Source organism: Protopterus annectens, chromosome 11.part0 (assembly GCF_019279795.1).
Source record: "Protopterus annectens isolate FY-2018-M chromosome 11.part0, PAN1.0, whole genome shotgun sequence".
Classification (NCBI taxonomy): Eukaryota; Metazoa; Chordata; order Ceratodontiformes; family Protopteridae; genus Protopterus; species Protopterus annectens.
The window spans coordinates 272,050,505-272,073,268 of record NC_056745.1 but is presented as its reverse complement, the minus strand read 5'-3'; the positions used below and the strand labels follow the sequence as shown (position 1 = coordinate 272,073,268).

The following is a 22,764-nucleotide window of genomic DNA, read 5'->3' as shown; positions in this document are numbered from 1 at the left end:
TCTTTGGACTGTGGGAGGAAGCAGCGAGGACATGCAGACTCTGCACAGAAGGCACCCCACCTGAGAAATGAACTGGGAGCCTCTTGCTGTGAGGCAACAGCACTATTCACTATGCCACTCTGCCACATTATACATGTGTGTGTGTGTGTGTGTGTGTGTGTGTGTGTGTGTGTGTGTGTGTGTGTGTGTGTGTGTGTGTGTGTGTGTGTGTGTGTGTGTGTGTGTGTGTAACACAAGGTGGACTGTTGTCTTGCACTGTAATCTTACAGAATAAGTTTTATCATGGAAGGTGACACCATATAAATCATGAACTGAGTTACCTATTTCTCAAGTGCAGATGTTCAAATGATTCATGTATTACATAAATTAGAACCCTGCATGTTCCATTGATCTTTATGTTAGTGTATTTTCAGCCTTTTTATATTAGTGTTTCCCATTCACCTCAAAGGGACATAGTAATTGTACAAGTTGTTTATTGACTACAGGTTTTTATGAATGTGCTGCCTCATGGGTTGTTTTCCGTTATAATTCAGATGCGTTATTTTTAAATAATCTCAATTGACCTTCTGGTGTTGTTTTAGTACTGTAGTGAAGGTTATGCTCAGATATGTTACTTTTATTGTATACTTATATGTGTTTAATTAGTTTGATCTTGGTGGAGAGTTTTACATTTTCCCTTTTATAGGCAATGCTGTTTTCTGAATTGCTAGTTGTGGTTTGAAATTTTTTTGTTGTTTTTATTTGATTTGTTTTGTTTTCATTTTAATAATGCTAAATATTATTTCTGGAAAGTTGGTTTAGGTGGGGGTTATTTTTTAAAAAGCTCTCACTTATATACATCTTCACATCTGTATATGTACATACACGTGCAGGCCTGTCTTTCACTATTTCCCAAATTATACAATGTCTAAAGAAAATAAATCAGGGCTGGTGTATTATCAATGTAGAGTTTTGATCAAAACAATGATTTCAACCCTAGCTCTAATGTAAATACTCATTTAGAGATATATTCATTATATTAATCTGTTACTGTAAGAGCACCACACTTTGGCATTAAAGAAATGAGAGAGATTAACATATTTACAAAGCATAACTGTAAAATAAACAGAAAGCACACACACGCGCATGCACACACACATATGCACAAACAGACACTGTCACTCAAGAAAAATACACAAATTAATTTCACAATTCCTATCAGCTATAAAAAGCCCTACCCATCCTCAGAGTGTATTCTAAGTTATGCTATCCCACACCTCACCCAAAGCAACTAATACTGACATTATATCTACAGTCTGTGTCTCTATTATCCTTTCTCCTCAGTCACTTACTTTCCTTTTCCCTTATTTTGGCACTTATAGCTCCTCTCCTGACACTCTCCTTTATTTTTAATACACTCCCCTTAATTGTTTCCTGGCTCATTCCCTTGCTTTCTCTCTCCCCTGTTCTTTCATCTTGTTTCACATCACATCCTTTCTGTATCTCCCTCTATCCTGCCACAAGCTGTATACTGGCAACTTACAGCATCTCTTCACAAAAATAACCATACATATTCTCATTCAACCTTCCCCAGTCTTCCTCTTAGTCACCTTATCTGCTAATCACCTCTTTCATACTCTACCACATCCAATACATATGATCTGCTGGTACCCGTACCTATTTCATTGGTGTTTGTACTCAGACTTGTCTTTCAGTTTGGTCCTCCTGCACATTGCAGTATAACTATCACTTCCACCAACACGTTACTTAAATACTTTTGTCCTCAAACCTAAGTTTTTATAAGCCTACTCTCACAAATTACTTTCTCTTTTCTGTCCTTCCACTTTCTTTGTTTTGAACTATTGCTGTACTCATGTATTACATTTTATTTGACTTACAAAAATGTGTATCTATTGATATGTACTGTCAGGTGTCTTTTATAAAACACTATTTATGTTTTACCTGGTGTTTTTTTGCATTTTTTTTTTAAATTGCTTAAGGTCATTGCAATTTTTCTTACCTGTTTTTTGTACCTTGTGTAAATGTATTTATACTTTGAATTTTTTCCCCCTGGGCCTCAGCTGAAAATGGGAAATCTATGCCCAGACAGACAATCCCTTTAAAGAAATGCTAATAAATACACCAATAAAAGAATTAAACAATATTAACATCCCATGTCTATTTGGCATTGAGTGCACACTGTCCATCAAACATGCAACCATGGTCCTTTTAATACTTCTATAAGACAATAATTTAATTCTGCAACTTCTTCAGTTTCTTCTTCCAATTTGTCTGGTGATCCCTGCTAAAATAACTTGATAATCTGCACTATTTCGTCTGTTGCATGGATGACAAAAATGCATAACTTAATAATTTAGTATTACAGATTATTATGTGTGCCAAAGTTTTTCAGTAATTTTACAATGATTCCTTATATATTTACCAAAGTGAACATCTAAATACAAATTTATACCATGAATATCACTTTATTATTTCATTTTTCTCTCTTCTCTGTCTCATCTACAATATCTATTACTTAGGCAATGTTTGATTAGATTTCATGTTCAAGTTATTGATACTTTATTAGTTGTTATTGAATTTACCAATGACTGTTCATTTTTTCTCATTTCCATTACATTGTCTTATTTTAGAATCATTAGTGATTTAGAAGGCATCATTTCCTTGCCCAACATATTTTCCAATCAGCTGTGAAACAATAATTTGCATGTATTAAGCTGCTGTCAGGACTTAACATGCTGCTTAGTCCCATGTGCAACTGCATTATAACCCCAGCCAGAGGGAGTCATCCTTTGCAACCTGCTGGAATAGAAAAAATCTGCAGGCACTTTCAGGCAAACACTCTAAATTTCTTGGATTTAATGGCATGTCTTCACAACTGGCATAAATCTCCACAAGTTTTATCATGTATTTCTTCTTATGTGTCTCTGACCCAGCTTTATTTTATTTTTTTTCCACTACTTTACCTCTCAGCTCTCAAAGTGGTCTAAATGCCCTAGTTACCATATATGAATATATGCACGTGTATATACACACACACATGGACAGACAGACAGACACACACACACACACACACACACACACACACACACACACACACACACACACACACACACACACACACACACACACACACACACACACACACACACACACACACACACACACACACACACACACTATAATTTATGTACTGTAAAACAATGTTAAGATTATCTGGAGATACACTGTCCAGTTTCTGTCAAAAATAAGGACAATTAAAAAGATAGTGTCAAAAACATACACTTGTGAAAGACCTTAAGATTCCCATCCTGTTTCCCAAGGTCCTGATTGGTGTTGCCATCTGCAAAAGCACCTAAACACACCTTTTACTAGGAGGAGTTAAAATCTTAGCTTTTGTTCTGGGACTTAGTAAGTAGCCAAAATAATGTCTTACAGTGTCAACTGTTTCCTGCTGCATTACAGTGACTTTTGTCCATATTTGTAGTCAAATATTGTAGCTTATCACTTGACTTTTTTATACCTCTTGCTTGCATAATGTCCATGGTCTTGACATGTGATGATCCTAGCCTATGTGAAAGCAGCAGTGAAACATAATGGATTTTTTTTTCATTGCCAAGACTGTATGTATCAGAAGTAATATTGCCGCTTACGTGCATGCAATGTAACTAATGATTACTTCAAACAGACCTGTGGCAGAAAGGGATAAAATCCAAACTGGCAGGACAGGGTAGGCATGCCTATCATGGGGGTGTGTGGTCAGGGTGGAGTCAGTATTACACTGTTACATTCTCTTGGGGAGGGGGATGGAAATGCATGACTTAAAGGGCAGGCATTGGGCTATCCAAGCCATTGACTGGTGGTAACCTTCAACATGGGTGTATAGAAACATGTATTTACATTGAGAAACAATTATGGGCCTCTAGAGTGATAGGGGTCACATGCCCTTCATCCATAAATGAGGTAGGACAATTATGAATGTTCTCATTGCCACAGTGCCATGGAGGGCATAAAGCATCTCCACAGCATCCTGAATGACAAACCCTCTAGATAGCTTTTACCTCGATCCTTGGTGAAATTCCTGCATAAGTGAGTGAACGGGCCATTCCCAGAGGGAGAAAGTTTTATGGCTGGCAGACACAGAAGCAAATATAATAATATCTATTGCTGCTGCAAAGCAATGTATAATGGCGGCTTACATAGTTAATGCAGATTTGTTGCATTTCAAGGCAAAAGGATTTAACTCATAAAGAAAGCTTGCCCATTTTACACGGTCATAGCTCTTTAAACTACACGACTAACTAATGAGCTGCGTGTTAACCTCCTGTGGAATTGTGTATAATTTTGTCATGTTAAAAGGTTTTGTGGCATTACTAATTAAATACATTACCAACTTTGTAGGCTCTACTGTAGCATTTATACAGGCTCCACTTGGAAAAACATTTTGCTCCTTTGTCATGGATTGCCCTTGGAATCATAAAATTAGTAAAATGTTCAACAAAAAAGAGTGATGTTACTTATCTTTCAAAAACGATCATAGACATAAAACAAATAATCAGTAAGTCCCAGAAGCTATTTTTTTTCTTTTCATATTTTTCAACTCTAGCTATGAAACTCAGCTTGGTCTCAAAGATCAACAGCAGTTATAAGGTATTCTTTAATTACGTCAGAAATTTGAAAGACAAAAGTTGTGATTGTAACATCTTATCAATAAATATAATGATGTGATCATCCAGCCACAGGATATAGAAAATGTGCTCAGAGCAAAACACACTTGCAAATCTCAAAATAAGCAAAGAAAAGAAACTAACAGCCTGTTTACAGGGTCAAAGGGAAGAATCCCTTCTACAGTTCTAAGCATGACAACTGCTTTGCAGGTTAATCAACAACTCAGGTTTTCTAAGACCATAATACTTGCCAGTTTTTTGCAGGTAATCAAAGAAAACCTAATTATACTTATATCAGTCATGTTAAACATAATTTTACCATGTTAACACTCCTGACATATAGCAACAGTATAGATTAGTTACCATTTAGAAAGGGTAGTCACATCAAATCTAAAGAATTTTAGACCTCTTAGTCTGACCAGTATTCCAGCTTAGAGAATGGGCAAACTGTACATCAACAACCCGACTGGAGAACGTACATTCTCCAGCAGGGTATTGATGTACAAGTAATGCCCGCTGACAAATGAGTCCGCCACTTCATGGCAGCATATCAAGCTGCCGTGGAGCTCAGACTGCACAAAAAAAAAATAATAGCCTCCATTATTTTATGCTCACTAAGCAGTGGTTCTGCTGTTTAGTGAGCATAAATGAAAAAGAAAAAAAAGGAGAGAGACTGTTTGTGTATGTGTGTGTGTGTGTGTGTGTGTGTGTGTGTGTGTGTGTGTGTGTGTGTGTGTGTGTGAGAGACAGAGAGAGACAGAAAGAGAGATCGAGAGAGTGAGAGAGAGAGTGATCTCGTGAGACTGAATGCATGTATGAAAGTAGAGGAGCCTGTGTGTGTCAGAGATCGAGAGAGAGAGAGATCTTGTGTGAGTAAATGCATGTATGAAACCAGGGGAAACTCTGTTTGTGAGAGATTGAGAAAGACGGTGAGACCTTTCTTGTGTGAGTGAATGTGTGTATGAAAGTATAGAAGGCTGTGTCTGTGTGTGAAAGCAGAAGAGACTGTGTATGTGTGTATGAGAAAAAATGGGTTCTATGTCAAATTGTTGTTTTCATTGCTTATTATTTTTAAGCACTATATTATTTTTTTTATATATTTAGATGTAAAATACTTCCTCCAACACCATTAACATATATTACAACAAGTCTGAAACATTAGGAGGAGGAACTATTTTACATTAAAAATATATAAAAAAACGAATATAAGCAAGTAAAACACAAGAATTTTACAGAGACCCCATTCTTTAAGTGCAATAATGCCCTCCAGGGTGTGTGTTAATGTGTAATTAATGCCGTTCCAGGGGTGTGCAGGCCATCTACCTGCAGCTTCGGGCCTCATAATACCCCTGGGTTGGTGCTAACTACACATTAACACATGCCATGGAGGGCATTATTGCTTACTTATTCAAAATGCTACATGGAATGTACATCTGTTAGATACAGACTGGTATGGATTGTTAAGTGGAAATTATGTCTACTCAAAAACTTCTTTTGGTCTCTCCTGTATAATATTTTTGACAATCACAACATAATACATACATGACTCACTCAGCTTCACAGCTATATGAATGCTATATAAAACATTTAATGATGTTAGTTCTCAAATCGCCATAAACAACATACATTGATACAGAGCAGCGATCACAGGTGCATGTATATCCCTTGTTGAAACAAACTTTTAAATTGTATTTTTCTGTCTATTCACTGCTATCCCACTTGTCACTGTCTAAATGTATCACCATTTGAATGCCTGCTGTCTTGATGTTTGCATAGTGGTGAATTGTTTAGAAAAGGCTGAATTTGAGTTGAGGGAGTAGGCATCTACTTGATTAACTAAACATGATTTTAAGTAGGTATTTTAAAATTGCTATGCATAAACCACACAGATAGATTTTTACTACTGCTAAAATAAATTTGAAGTTTCCTACAAATAATTTCATTTAATTTTGCATTATGTTTTAGGATATCATATTCTCTACTGAATACAACGGTTACAGAGGATCATGTAACGCTGTACGTGGTAGCAAAATATACTTCTCTGTTTTTACAGAATCAATATGAGCTTAGTTGTGTTGCTGTCATTATGTCAGATATCAATTTTATTGCAATACTCACTGAACTGATCATTTTTGCTTTTGCAACATGCTTGTCAATATTGTCTTTCACACTTAAAATATTTAAAATATTATACACTGTCAAGTGTGAACAAATTTATTCTTAACTAGAAGGCAAGAAATCTATTGCAGTTATTTTCAATTCTTTTTGTCCTGAAACATTCCTCACATGGAAGTAAAGAGAGAAGTTTAATCCAATGATAGCTTGTGCTTTGGAGTTACAAAGTCATGTGCATCTGTTATATATTTCTGTTGTAATATTATGTCTTAGCTGCAAATAATTCACTTCAAAATAAATGCGTCAACATTAGCATTATAGGTAAAAGTAAAACCAAAATCATTATTTTTATTGCCTTTCATAAATTTATGAACATGCTTTAGAATTACATTGATAAATAAATAAATTAATTAATCAATTAATTAATATGATCAGTGCATCAAAAACATTACTCTATGCCCTTCTGTACATATTCATATTGTTATAAGTAACACATTCACAACATTGAATGTGTGCAATATCGACCCACAAAAGATCAACCCTGAAAGACTGAATCACAAAACGTCAACTACAAACAAATATGCAGGCAGTCGCCATGTAACAGGCTGCACATGCACATCTCCTGCTACTTATATATACCAATACTGAAATCACACTACGGAGGGGAATGGACAAAATCCCATTTTCCACTGTATCGCAAGCTCAGTCAACAAGTTACTGGCGTCTGCTCAGCTGGTGCTAAAGCTGGTCGATGTTATGTTATTTCACCCTTTGGGGTTAATCTTTTGAGTGTCAATAGTGGAAGTGTTTGATACAAATAATTCTATTGTTCATTTTCCATCGGGGACAGATAGAGCTTTCATTAATGTTTATTGCTTCAGTTTATAAAAACGAGACAAAGTCACTCTTAATGGTTGAGTTAGAGTTGAGAAGGATTAAAAGACTTAAGTGATGTGGCCTAAGGGGTAACAAGTACATTTCACTTGATTAACTAAATGTGATTTTAGTAGAGGATGAAACTTGGAATAAGATGACTAGTCTTTAATTTCAGCTGAGATGGACTCCCATGGTTTGGGCAAGAGAAAAGAGAATGCTTGATCAGACATATGTAGCTTGATGTGTGGGTTTTGTGTTTTTGGGCCTGAGTGGTTCAGGTTGTATGTTGGGGTATGTCTTACTTGTCTTGAGGTTTAAGGAGGGGCGAAGATGTTCATGTTGGAGAGTGAATAGTTGTCATCCTAGGAGCAGGTTTTCCCTTTGTTAATTGGGAACAGGTTTGCCTTTTTTAGTGATATACAGAACTGTTAATTTCTTGATGAGTGTTTAATAAATCTATATATTTTATTTTCTAGTGTTTGAGTAGTGGTGGAGTTTTTGTAGAGGCTGAATTTGAGTTGAGAGAGTAGGATTCCTTTCCCTTTTGCTCATCTGGAGGAGTGTAAGAGGAAATAGGATATGTTTTGAGCCCAGAAAAGTGGGGGGTTCACTTTTTTATGTGCTTTATCAAATTGCAAGTAGAAGCTGAGTAAAGGTCTAAGCAGAGACCAAGATATAGTAAACTCTCAGTTAAGCAGAACTCAAGCAACCAACACTCTGAAGCAACTGGCAATAGAAAAATGAAGAAATACAGTACAACATGAACTATTCAATTTTCATGTGTTGCACTTTCTGTTTTCCCCCCACAGAAACGTACCTTGCATTTTTAGAGTTTTAGAGTTTTAAAAAGGAAGATAGGAATAAATTCCCTCTCAATACAGTATTTATGGTATGGTATGATATAGTATAGGGTACAGTATTAGTCAGACCTATTTTTAATAGTAACTCTCAAGCAACCACAAACTACAGTTATCCTGCATCTAACAATCCCCATGGGTGCCAGTTAACTGAGAGTTTACTATACTTGAAAGTAGAGACTTAACTCTAATGGATTGTTGCTGTTCTTATTGTAATCATAGATTATTAACATTTTCTTGGATCTGCTGTTTTTTGTTTAGTACCAAGAAGCACAGATTTAATTTTGGATACATTGATTAAGAGGTTTTTAGTAGCAATCCACTCACTGACCAAATAAGCAGGTCGTCACCACCATTCACTTATTTTTTACTTATCAAAGTATTGTCCTACCGCTTGCTTTTATCCTCTAAAATGCACGTATCAAACACCCAACACCAGAGAGGGAACAGCAGAGGGACAAGTCTGCCCCTCTTCTCCACCCACCAGTCTGATCTAGTCTATTCCCCATCACTTAATGAAGAACTTTCACTAAACCCTCCAAAATAAACCTAAGGGTACATTAAACAAATCTGAGCCAATCACTCTGGTGCACTCCATCCTCTCTGAACCAAACTGGGTCTCTGTCATCAAAGTCCCTATGTTCTATTATATGAATACCCATTGTAACCTGTTGCCTTGCCAGCCTACAACTAACAAACTACTGAGTCCATTCTAAAGTCACGAAACTACCAGCATTCTGACAAAATAAATGGGGTACTCTCTCAGACCAAACAATACACATACCTAGATATAACCTCTTCAAAAAAACTAAATCCTGCTCTATATACCAGTTGCCACTTTGGAATTATTCCCAAATCATTACCTGCCAAATGTACCAGCAATACTCAAGGGACCCCCATCTGTGACTGTATAATTGCAAACTCATCCATGAGCTGATTTCACCTGAGGCAATGCAAGCCCAATCCGTCACCAGTAATGCAGCCTGCTTCGCCACCAAATGAATATATGAATGACCCCAAAATGACTTTCTTTTTCTAAAAAAAAAATTAAATCAATAGTAATTCAACCACTTTAACCAATTATCTAATATAAGACAAAAGGCATTTGAAAACCACCAACCTACCCTCTTAATAACCTCAACTGCTCTGCCTTCCCTCACTAAATCATGTGAAAAGAATGAGTGGTAAACCACTCTCCAGGAAAATCAATACCCTGACGAGCCCTCTTCATCATATTTACAAACTGACTACCTGTTATCACCTTACCCCTCTTGACTGGAAAACCAAGTCTTGAGGACTCCCTGCATGTGTCTGCAGTAATGTCCTAGCCTAATCCACTGGACACAACCAATCATTCCATCTTTCACAAAAACTATCTGTGTCCACATCCCTAACTGATCTGTTTTAAATTTTTGTAACCAAATGTGTAGTGCCACAGAAAATGCTGTGACATCCCCCTAAACTAATGTCACTAACAACTCTGACACCTTAAACACCCCATAATACATCCATAAGGACAACGTCACCCATAAGCTATAATCCCCTGAATTGACAGCCACCAAAGCTAGACCGTGCAACAAAAGTTTTAAAACCTGTCTGGTCAACGGCCATTGCTTATCCACAATTACACAAGCCACTCTAACCCATCTCTTCAACATGCTAGCAGCTGTCCAGGACTTAGTGAAATCATGCACCCCTGCCACCCTCGCAAATATACTGATCACAGCCAAATCCACCATTACCGACTGAACTGCCTTACCTTGTACCAAAGCCTGAGCCATGTATTGCAATAACAGCTCTTTTGACCACACACCCTCCTCTTCTCCAGCAGCTGCAAAACAAATTTATCAGAATCATGTAGGGTGCTCTACCATATGCCTTCCTGGTGAATGCTGCCCAAAACTGCTGCACCAGGCTTCTGATTACTTCAGTCCAATCTGCCATACCTTGTCTGGCAACACCCTCAGCTCACCTGCTGCCTCTGGAGCTAACTGCTGAAACCTGGAAAACTGAGAGCAAGACAAACTGTAAGCAACCCTATTCTTAACACTCACTATATGCACACCTATAAAATAAAAATTAATCAGCAAGTTGTGGAAAATCAACTTATGGAATAATAATAATAGCAATTCAGACTTTCCTGTCTTAACCTGCAAAACTCAAATGATTGCAATATTGTCCATATGAAAAATAATCCTCTTTTCCCACAACCACTCCTGCCAAACCACAGAAGCTGCCCAAATTGGCATTAACTCCAAAAAGGCTACATCCTTATGCTACTCATTCTTCCAATCTGACTGATATCGAGTCACAAACTATTCACTGCCAATAAATGCTCCCATCCCAATGCCCCTGCTGTGTCTGTAATCAGTTGCAATTCCCCTTGACCAACCCATTCCATCTGCCAAAAGGATACACCATTGAACTGCTCCAAGAAAGACAATCACAGTGCTAAATCAGCCCATGCCAACTTAGTAATCCTTATCCAATGATGTTTGCTTCTTCCCCCTTTTAACAAAAGCCCACAGACTTACAAAATGTATGACCCAGATGCACTGCCCTACATGCAAAATTCAAAAGCTATAACAGATCCATCACATCCTTAATCAGCACCTTGTCCTTGAACTTCACCCATCCGAACTTTTCCTTCAAACGTGCTGTCTTATCAACCAGTAAAAACAACCCCCGTTCTATATCCACAAGCAAACCCAAGAAATTCAATGTCTTGGCCAGGCCTTCCAACTTCTGCATAGCCAATGGGACACCCAGTTCATCACACATTCCCAAAAACTCTTGCATACCCTCCAATGCTCCTCCAAACTCCTTACCTACTATTAGGATAGGAAATCATCTAGGTAAAGTACTGCCCTCTGAGTCCCCACCTGGTGCTGCCAAACCCAATGGAGTGGCTACTAAACTTCTTGAAAGTGGTGCAGGCTACAGAACATCCCATCAGCATAGCCTTGTCAAAACAAAACTTGTTCCTGACCCCCATGAGTAACTGTCAGTCTTCCTTCTGTGCTGGCAATAATCAAAAAGCAGATCCCAATATCCACCTTTACCAACCATGGATCCTTGAACCTCAAAATAACCCACAAATCAATTCTAACAGTTGTAATATGAAATCAGAAAATTCCTATGAATATAAACCTGAAAGAAACAGGTAATGCTACCTGCTCTTAAACCTATTTCATTGTGTAATACCTGTGCCATCACATTTAGAATGCAAAGGTAAGAATTTATGACACCATTGTTCATAAGTGAAAATAATTCATCAGTATCTTTAATTCTATCTGTCCCTTTGTAAGTATATTAATTACATTAAGTCAATCATTAAGTCATTTGATATGAGTGCATAATTTTCTTTTCTGATTTTTGATGTTAAAACCCACCCTCCAAGCGCAGCACAATGCAAGTTTTTCTTGAATTTCTGTTTCTCATGTACAAACCATTTCATTTAGTCACATTAACTTCAACACAACATATCTATGTCCATTTTTTCTTGTCTGTTCAGGCAATTGCTTTCTTTCTCTTATAGACATCTCTCTTATCTACAAAAATGCATTCTTGTTCCATACATACCTCTCATATCTCACTCCCAAAACCATTAAAAAGCACTTATCCTAAAAGTGAAACTTCTCATATATCATTAGTGACATTTTATTTACCATTTGTGTGTTAACATATGAAATAATTTACCAAAATCTTAGTAAACAGAAACACACACACACACACATTATATATTTATACAGAGAGAGAGAGAGATGACAAATTTAGAGAGTAAGCAATGCAATTAGTTCATTACAGAAATAGAAATGATAAGCACAACTGTATTTGAAGCTTCATATATGAATTCCAAACTGTTGGTGAACATCTCCTATAATTAAAGAAGACAAATATGAATAAAAAAACACACTTTTCTACAACCAGTTTATATATATATATATATATATATATATATATATATATATATATATATATATATATATATATATATATATATATATATATAAAATCGGTAACAGAATGCATAAAGGTAAGAGACCATTTTATTTCCTCATGTTATATCAATTGTTTTTCATGATGAGTAAATCATTATACCTTCCTGACCCAGAGTTTCTATGGCATGAATATTTTTTATCTTGTAAAGTTTGATGGACATCCAAAATGATTTTAGCTCTGCAACTTCCTAAATTATGGTCTCAAAATCTTTGATAAATATTTCATGAGAAAAGATTTGTTTTACAAAATAATTATTTTTCTCAAGGGGAGCAATACACAAAAGCAAACCTTTTTGTTTCATTTCTTTAGGGAACCATAAATACCTTATACAGCAAGACTAGTCATTCCTTTCAGACATATCCAAGTTGTAGGAAAGATTTAAATGCACTCTGATTTGAGGGATGAGAACCTTGGGATATCTGGGGCTTTTAATCATTCAATAGCTATCTCATGAGTGTTTCATGATACTTCTTCAAGCTATAAATTATTTAAAATTCATGAAGTAATCTAAAAAAAGAACACATCAGGAAATGGTTGAAGGTTGTTTAAGTTAAACAGGATTTATTTTTACGGGAAAAGCATGGACAGATATTAAGCATTTAATGTTTATGATAGGATAAATGAATATAAGTATCTATGCAAATTTAGATTGTATATAATTAACAACTTTGTTTCTCCAGCATATTTCATGAATTTATTCAGCCAACTATACAAACCTTAAATCACATTAAAGATCATGTAAGCCCATTGAAAAAGAAGCTAGACTCAATTAGGAGGCATAGTTTGTGGAGGTTGGTTTAGACTGATTACAGGAAACCTTTAGATGGTCTCTTCCACACTGCATGTGCCAGAGCCCAGTTAATCTTAACAAAACAGTGCTGGAATTATAACGTACCTTATTTTTGAATAATTCACTTCACTACAAATTTTACTGAACAGAGTAAGACAGATGCTTGGCAGACAGCTGTATCAGCACAGATGGCAGACAGATGTATGAGGACAGATGTTTAACAGATAAAGGTAAAGAAAGCACATTTTTGAGAACTTCATGAGGAATTCTTCTTTTTCTAGAGGTAGAGCAATGTCATGATTATTTTAAAAAGAGGTGCAGTGGATGAAACTCCCTGTATACGAGAGATGTGTTTCCCAAAAGTAAAAAGTCAACACCTTTGTGCAAATGCTACTTTATACTGTGCAATTCAGGGAAATAGTATTTGTACAGCTGTCCTTTGCAGTCACTCTTTAGATCATAATTAAAAGAAATAGTATGGAAAATGCAAAACTACTGATAGTATTCTATTGGTCTTTCTGCACAAGATAATGTTGTATACCATTTACAGATGATATAGGGTAATTGTAATGCTATGTTCAGGACAGCATTTTAGGACTCTGTTTACTGCAATTTAAATAATTGACAATATAATGTAAGCGAAGATGGCTGAAGATTATGTAGAGGTTTTATGTTTTTTTAGACTCTATATTTAAATATCTTTACAAATGTCTGCAAGGCTGGTTGTTAACAGGCTGCTAACACACTCAGTTGGGGCTTTCATTCTATCTGTCTGTCCACAGCCATAATATGACTATCACATTTCATTTCATGTGCTGCAATGTTGTGGTGCTTTATACTGTATTCCTTTTCAAGACTATACATTCTTGATAAATTATACAGAAACTGGCACACATTTTAAGTGCTAAATATTGCCATGAGCATTAATCCTTAACTGTTTTTACATTTACAGACATTATAATATGAATTTGGAGAAATATAACATAACATAACTTGTAAAATAAGTTGAAAGACATTCCTGTGAACTATGGAAACTCCTTGAAACACACACACACACACACACACACACACACACACACACACACACACACACACACACACACACACACACACACACACACTTGCACGCACACACACACACACACACACACACACACACACACACACACACACACACACACACACACACAGTACTATAAGTCTTCACAAAAGATGATACTTTGATAAAGTACATTTGGAGTTCATGGTTTAACTTGGTCCTTAAATTTCTGGATTGGTGGACAAAACCTTGATATTACATCTCCAGGGTTCAGTGATGGACTCTAACTTAGTGGCTGATGCTTGCAGGATGGCAGTAATTGTACCAATGTAGTGTTCTCTGTGTGGTCTGATAGTTCTCTGGAGAAAGCATCCTCCTTACTCCTACAAGGTTCAGTCCCAAGGTCTAACACTGATCGTACTGTTCTTTATTTGCTTCACTGAATTTTGCTGGTCTTTGTCTGTATTTTGTTTCTCAGGGTTAGTAAAGCACTTGAGCTCCAAGCCATATGGTTCCACAGTGGGGAGTTGCTTTACATTCTGCGAAGTCAGCCCACTCAAGGTGTAAGCTACTGGTCAACACCTCTTTGTGTTTATCTGATTGCCTGGGGGTCTATCTAGTCTTTTATACTGCTGCTATAAAGAGTTACATTTCTGTGAAATAGTGCTCAGTTGCAGAGCTGATTAGCTGGCTGTGGTTGATTCTATAACCATCTGGATATGCCAAGCTGATATAAGTATGCTTTTTTGCACTCAATCTGTTTCAGTGATACTTAACAAAACTGTACTGCATTTTTTTATTTGCTTCATTGAAGTTTGCTGGTCTCTGTCTGCATTTTGTTTGTTTTTCCACCCTCCTACCCAAGTGTTGCTGTAGTATTCTTAAACTTGGTGCCTATGGAATTGCCCTCCCCTGCTGTAAATTTGATTTTGGACACTTGTCCCAGTCCCATCTCATTTGCTCACTCAACTGAGTACAGTTAGATCAATTGGGAAGGACTACCCCCTTGCTTTTTTGATTTTGGACACTCCTCCCAGTCCCATCTCATCAGCTCAGTGTACTGTGTACAGAGAGAGTATTTGGGAAGGCAAACCTCCTTAGTTTCTTAATCTTGAATTATCTTCTGTTTCATCCCTTTCCACTTAAAAAATAAATTATACTTTACTCAGCTGCTTTTACTGTAATTGTATTCTTCCTACTTTATTACCTTATTTTGCTTTGCTGTGTGCTCTTAGGTGTTCAAGTGCTTTTACTCTGCTACATTCATTACTGCTTGTTAGTACCTTGATTAAATGTATCTGTTATTCTAAGCATCTTAATTTTGGTTTTAGCACTTGGTCTTCAGGCCAGTTGCCTTACATTTAAAAAGGATTTTGTGGTCTACACTGTTGTGGACAAACCCTTATCAAAACCCTCTCTCCATAAGTCTGCCCAAGTATTCAGAACACGATGTCTGAACAATTCCCATCAGTTTCTCCTGCCAGCCTGGTTGGCATAGGCATACTGAGAGAGAGTAGCAACTGCCTCATGTTCACTAACAGCCCACTTCTCCTAGCACATAATTCTTTTACTTGGGAGAAATGCATCTACATCAGAAATCTGTAATCCATGCTCTTTCATGGCACAGTCAATACTCCTGACAAAGAGGAGATTGCCATCACAAATATCACACCACTGTGATCACATATCCAAGCACAACACACACCCACCTATGCAGAGGTCCTCAATAAAAACTTATCTAAACAGTAGAGACATCCAAAACACGCTAACAAACATTCCACACAACACCAAACACATCACACACAGCAGACAACACGCCAGTGTCTCACAAACACAGCCCATAAGGCATAACAATAAATGAACACAGCCCACAGGGCATAACAATAAACCAAATATACTAGTCATTGGTGACTCATTTGTGAGACACACTTATGTCCCCCTCACCAGGCTTGACAAGAGAAAATCATGGTCAGTTGTCTGTCAGGTGCCAGAATCTGCCACACCATGCATGCATTTAAGTCTGTCCACAACAGGTACAAGTATGAGTCTATCATTGTCCATGTTAATGTGAATGACTTGAGACATACCTCTCTGGACTATATAAAGAGAGACATGATTGCGCCCTTGGAGTATGTGTCCCAGGAAGGTATGACCCTTGCCCTGAGCAACATCCTACCTTCACCAAGAATGATACCACAATGCCAACAAAAAATAATTGACTTCAACAATTGGCTTAGTTTCTTGTGTCATTCCAAGGAGATCCAGTATCTGTCTTCCTGGGATAACATGTCTGGCAGGCCTCGATGCTTTGCCTGGCCTCCACCTTTCACCCCTGGGATTCTGGATTCTGGCCAAGGCTCTAGCCTCCCCCTTTGTATCTTTTTTAGACAATGTCCCAAAGTCAAATCTTCAATATAAAATTGTATTATTCTGTGTACAGAATCAATAGCTGGGAAGAGCAACAAGAAAAAAAAACAGTCAAAGCCCACTGTTTAAAATTGAATATAAACAAAAAATTATAAAACGTCTTTGACTTAGAGGAAAAAAGTCGAGTTACATCCGTGTTCCTTAAGAAAGCTTTTATTTATTCTTTCAATCAGTTCAGTAGGTGAGTGCTTACAGTATTGCTACAAATTAGTTTTGTCTCTTGTATTTATTCATATTCTCGCACATGCCATAAACATCCAGCTTAACAATCTACTGTCCAACTGATTTGCCGATCCAGGCCTGGAAGCTGATAGGTTGGGGTGGTTTAAGTCAGTGATTGGTGGTGGGCGTGAGAATGCACCAATCAATGTGTTCGTGAAAATGTGAATGGGAAAAAATAAAACCAAATAATGTACCTAAAAAGTTCAATTATTAGTTTCCACTTACTTAGTGATTATAAATCATTCAAGGCTAACTACTGCTTATTAATTCTAGCCCTGCCAGTGTGTGCTAGTTCACCTGTGTCTGAGTCATTGATATGGTCTTAAAAGGCTCGTGCACCAATAAACCAGGCCGAAATTATAAGAATGTTAAAATTTAAATCTTATTTTTTATTAATAAATTTTAATTTTTATTATTATTTAAAAACACAATTAGTATGGCCATTTTTAAAAAAAATAAATGCTATGAATCTGCTATGATGTTGTCAGTGTTTTTGGGGCCAACTGTGGTGTGAAGTAGGCTTTTTACAAAAACATAAAAGGAAAACGCTACTCATTATTGCACTGAGAAAATTTTTTTTGGCACCATATATTTAAATATTAAAAAATAGTATTTTAACCAGGGGTGGAGCAAATGCAAGTCCAGTTATCCAGGAGAGACATTTTTATGAGACTTTTTAAAGGATTTATATAAAGAGTCTGCTCTTATAGGGAATGGAATGGCATTACAAATTTCTAAGACAAGACATGAGACTAGAAAGTCTCCTGCTAAGTTTATTGGTTTGGCCACGTTTAGTAAGTTGTTATCACTTGAACTAGGGTTCTATCTGAACTATACTGAGTAAGAATATGGCAAAACTTGGGCATTTTCAGGGTTATGATTAAATTGTGTCATACTCACTTGAAAGAAAGACAAGCTGTTAGGGAATTCTAACCAGAGGAGCTTTTTTGAGGCTAAGTAATGATGTGACCTGTATGGTAAGTTCACTGCAAATGTTGCTATTTTGGTATTGCGCTGTTCGAGTAGGTTCATTTGGATGGTTTGTAGACTGATAAGTACGGGGGTCCCATACAGAAAGGTTGGAGGTAGGTATGCTTTAGGTATATTTTCTTTACTTCATCTGTAAAACTGGGTTAATTTTGTAGAGGAGATCGAGTGTTTGATGTTTTTTTTTAAATGTTTCCTTTATATGGTGATCAAATGTTTTCATCAGTTAGTACTCATAACAGTTTGGGATATGAAACAGTTTCAATTGTGGTATTATTGGAAGAGCTTATGATGAGACTGGTTTTGGAATGTTTTCGGAGTAAAGAGGAGAAGTTTGTTTTGGGGAGGTGTCAACAGAATTTGAGAATTTAAGAGCAAAGCCTCTACAGAGAGAAGGGATTTCTGTTATTTGCTATGATTTTTCTATCGTTTTAGCTAAACAGATGAGTGTTAAATCATCTGCATACTGTATGACAGAGACACTTCTGGTCAACTTATCTAGGCCCTGAATGAAAATATTAAAGAAGGCTGGTCCTAGGATGGAACCTTATGGAATCCCTATACATATAGGTAGGAAGGAGATGTTCACGGTTCATTTGACTGCTTGGTGTCTGTCAGATAAGTAACTGGAGAACTATGACAGGAATAGATTGTGTAGTGCAAGGGAAAAAAGGCTGTTTAGCAGTTTAGAAGAGGACACCACATCAAAGGCTCAGGTAAAGGAATATTGCTGATACTAGTTTGCTGGTGTTACAGTGCTGGTTAATGTGAGTACAGAAATTGAGGAGTGCAATGTTGTCACTGTGGTGTGGGCAGAACTCATATTGGGTAAGAGAGGGTACATTATTTTCCAGTATTTTAGTAGTTGATGATGGATGCATTTTTCTAGGATTTTGGCTGCAGGGGAGTGGATAACAGTGGGATGATAGTTGGTGAAGTATGGAGAGTGCTCACCTTTGTGAAGTGGCAAAATGTAGAGATTTCTTCCAAAACCTTATATGATAGACCAATTGATTAGAATGCTTACTGTATAGGCTACTGCTTCAGCTGCTATTTTAATTTCAGGAGGAAGGTTATCTGGGGCAAGAGTGGTAGGTTTAAGTTTGAGGAGGAGTTTTTTGATGAAAAGAAATGGTTTGAGAGATATATTTGGTTTTTGAGTAGACTCGTGTATAGGTATATAGGCAACTGTTCTGTTTTTTAAAAATGAGTCAACTGTTAGTATGAAGAAAGTGATGAATTGGCTTGCTATACTTTCTTTGAAGCTGGTTGTTTTCAGAATTGTCTGGCTTGTATGTCCAGGGTAGATGAGTTTGTTTATTAATGACCAGAACATTTTAGGGTTAGTATGACCTGTATTCTGCTAGCTGGTATAGTAAGAGTTTTTATCTGATTTGATCTTATTTTTCTCTTGATTTCTAAGCTGTTTGAAAATCTCAAGATTGGATTTATTTTTGTTTTGTTTCCAGTGACTCCAGGCTTTGTCTTTATTTGTCATTAGTAGCTTTGTTTATTTTGCTAATAAAGGAACTGGACTGTACTTAACTCTTTTATTTTTAACTGGGGCATGTTTTTTAGTAAGTCTAGAAAAGTGCAATTGGTGAAGGATACACTTTCATGTAGTGAAGTTGTTTTAGTTGATGCCAGTTGATTGATTTTAAGGTACTGGAAAAAATATCTTCATCACAGTTGTGTTGTAAGATTGATTGATATGATATGATATGCTTTTGGGGTGGTCAAATAATCCCTTATAATAAAGGTGGGTAAATGGTCACTTATATTGTCTGGGAACCAATGTAAGTAACATTTTGTGAAAAATTTGTGAAGACCCAGTTGACGGGGTTTTATCTGTTACTGTTTTTATTGTATCTTGTTGAGATATCTTTGGTTAAGTAAATCCACCAAGGTTAAAATGCTTGTTGAAGGTTATATATTTTACTCTTATCCAGTCTATACTAAAATCTTCCATTCTGATGGTTCCTTGACAGGTAGGTGAAGAAAGAAGGAGTTTCACAGTCATGTTGATTTACTTCCGGGATATATATATATACTCATATAATAGTTATTCTTTTATGGTTGTTTATTTTCAGAGGAGCAATCAGGATGTCAGCTGTTCCTTTACATGGTGGGTAGTTGGTTGAAATGAAAGGTTGAATTCTTGTTTATATGGCAACCCCACCTGCTTTTTTCTTTATTCTATCTAGTTCAAGGATGTTATAGCTGGGGAACCACTTCTTCATCATCATGAATTTCCTGTTTTAGCCATGTTTTTGTGGCTAGAATTATGTCTGGTAGGTGCTGGGTAATCCAGGCATGCACCTCTGACAGTTTGTTACAGATACTTCTGAAGCCGATATTAAAGAGAAGCTCTTTTTGAATATGCTGGGTGAGGAAGAGATTGTGAAAGCAGGGTTTTACCTTTCTGCTGTTGATTTTTGCTAGAGAACACTTTCTTCTGTTTATCCCAAGACTGAGACCTGATCATAGTAGCACTTAGAAGGTGATCATCTCCTAAGTGCTGTTAAGGTAGGGTTTTATACTGGAGAGGCTCTTCACAAGTTTATAGTTTTCCCTGTTTTGGAGCATTCTATGTACTGCATGATTGCTGTACAGCTTTTTGGCTCTGAAGAAATGCCCTTTTCAGTGCGATGACATGGATACATTTTAATAACTCATAAACTGAATATGCTGTACAGCATTATATTTGTTTAAAGGGACGATGGATGCATGTTCATTATGAATTCATTTGCTTGACCACATGGAGTGTTAGCATGCCTGTGGAAACTTTGATGGACATAGCTTAGTGTAAATACTGGACAAGTAGTGGTTCCTTTCATCCCATAGTGCCCTGAATAAAAGTATAGTCCCACCTCTAATGTCCTTGGAAAGGCATTAGTATGCTGGCAGTATGGACACAACCATAGCACATCTTAACTGTAGCGTTTAGATCATACTCAAATAGACCCTGGGACCGATACAGTCCTTTCAAATCTTAAAAATATACATTGGCCAAATTGTCACTTCAGTTTCTGCATTCTGTCATTCTAATACCCACAAAGTATGCAGCGGCTGATTCCGCACTGAACATGCACATGTTCATTTTGTTATTAATGCATTTTTGATAAATAAAATGTTATCTTAATTTTGTTTAGTAAAAAAGAAAAGACTAAACCCTAAACTAAGGGTTGTAGGCAGGGGGCAAGCCCCCCCTCCACCCGCACCCCCACTCTTTAAATATAACAACTCTGAGACTCTGCTTTAACACATTAGGTGACTTTTTTTTTACTATTCGAAGTTTTCTAACTTTGACCATATGGTATTCGAAGTTAGAAAACTTCATTCAAATAATATAGACCCAGTTTTAATTAGTTGTTCTGATGTTATTCTGGCACCTGTTTGCATTTCTACACATGGAATGAGAATTATGAAACATAGAAATCTAGACATCATTGCAGACTTTACACACACACACACACACACACACACACACACACACACACACACACACACACACACACACTATATATATATATATATATATATATATATATATATATATGTGCCCCCACATTACACACACACACACACACACACACACACACGCACATATGTATATACACATATATACATGTATACACAGATATGTACATATATTCATTGAACAAAAAGAGAATGAAAAAAATACATTCCTTGAAAAGAAATAAACAGGAAGTTTTAATGAATTAGGCAAAATCCTGAAAAAAAAACCACTTTGTGGGAGTCTGCATACATTCCCACCCCTGCTTAATATATATCCAATCGCAAGATTGCGGAACACTGTGGAAAAGGATTATTTCCCCTTTTTCACTGAATGTTGATCTTAGGTAGGAAAACATATACTGTTTGCCATTTTGATTCAATGAGAATGGAGAAAAGAAATCTGATGAAATAGAAATTGACTAAATGAAAGTAATCCTGCACACACACACACACACACACACACACACACACACACACACACACACACACACACACACACACACACACACACACACACACACACACACGTTCATATATGGAGTGATTTACATAAATGATCAATAGTGTTTATGTTCCTATAAACATCATTTAAGGTCATATTACATTGTGCTATACAAGTATCTACCTGACAGTACTAATGTTATAATTGACTATTTTATTTCTAGACTGATTGACTGTTCATTGGCTGGGTGACTGATTGATTGATTTACTGCATATTGTAATTTTTTGTCATTGCTGTGTATATGTCACATTATTTTCTCTTCAAAATTTTTTTTGACTCTACAATAATGGAGTCTACTTAGACTGACCTCTTAAGATTGTTTTCTAGAAATTTCAGTAAGATGACTATTCTGCTGATGGTATTATACTGCACTGAATTTAAAATAATTTCAAGAGTTCGTAATTTCTCCAAATGCCAGTTACAAGAACATTCCTATCAACGTCTCAAGAATAGTACAATACTCAGTGACAGAAATTCACAGATGAACTAAGATTTTTGTAATTATTCCAGATTATAAGTAAAATGTTTTAGATTTCATTGCTATCCCACACTTTCTTGGCCATCAATATTTCATTATTAATATGTCAAGAACTAAAGGAACAGGCAGAAAATGCAACAGTCAGTTAAGTTGTTGTGTCTTTCAGCTTTTCCTGGTTAGGGGTCGCCACAGCGGATACTCCGGTCTGCTAATGATTGTCAGTAGATTTTTACGTGCCGAGTTGCCGGCCCTGACACACAACCTTCAATGAAGGTACGCCCATTCA

General features: G+C 36.6%; 1 protein-coding gene across 3 annotated transcripts in view; it reads right to left on the bottom strand.

Annotated features, from left to right (window-relative positions):
* The window catches only part of IGF1 (insulin like growth factor 1), a 418,876-nt gene that overhangs the window by 169,969 nt on the left and 226,143 nt on the right, over positions 1 to 22,764 (bottom strand). The window lies entirely within an intron of this gene.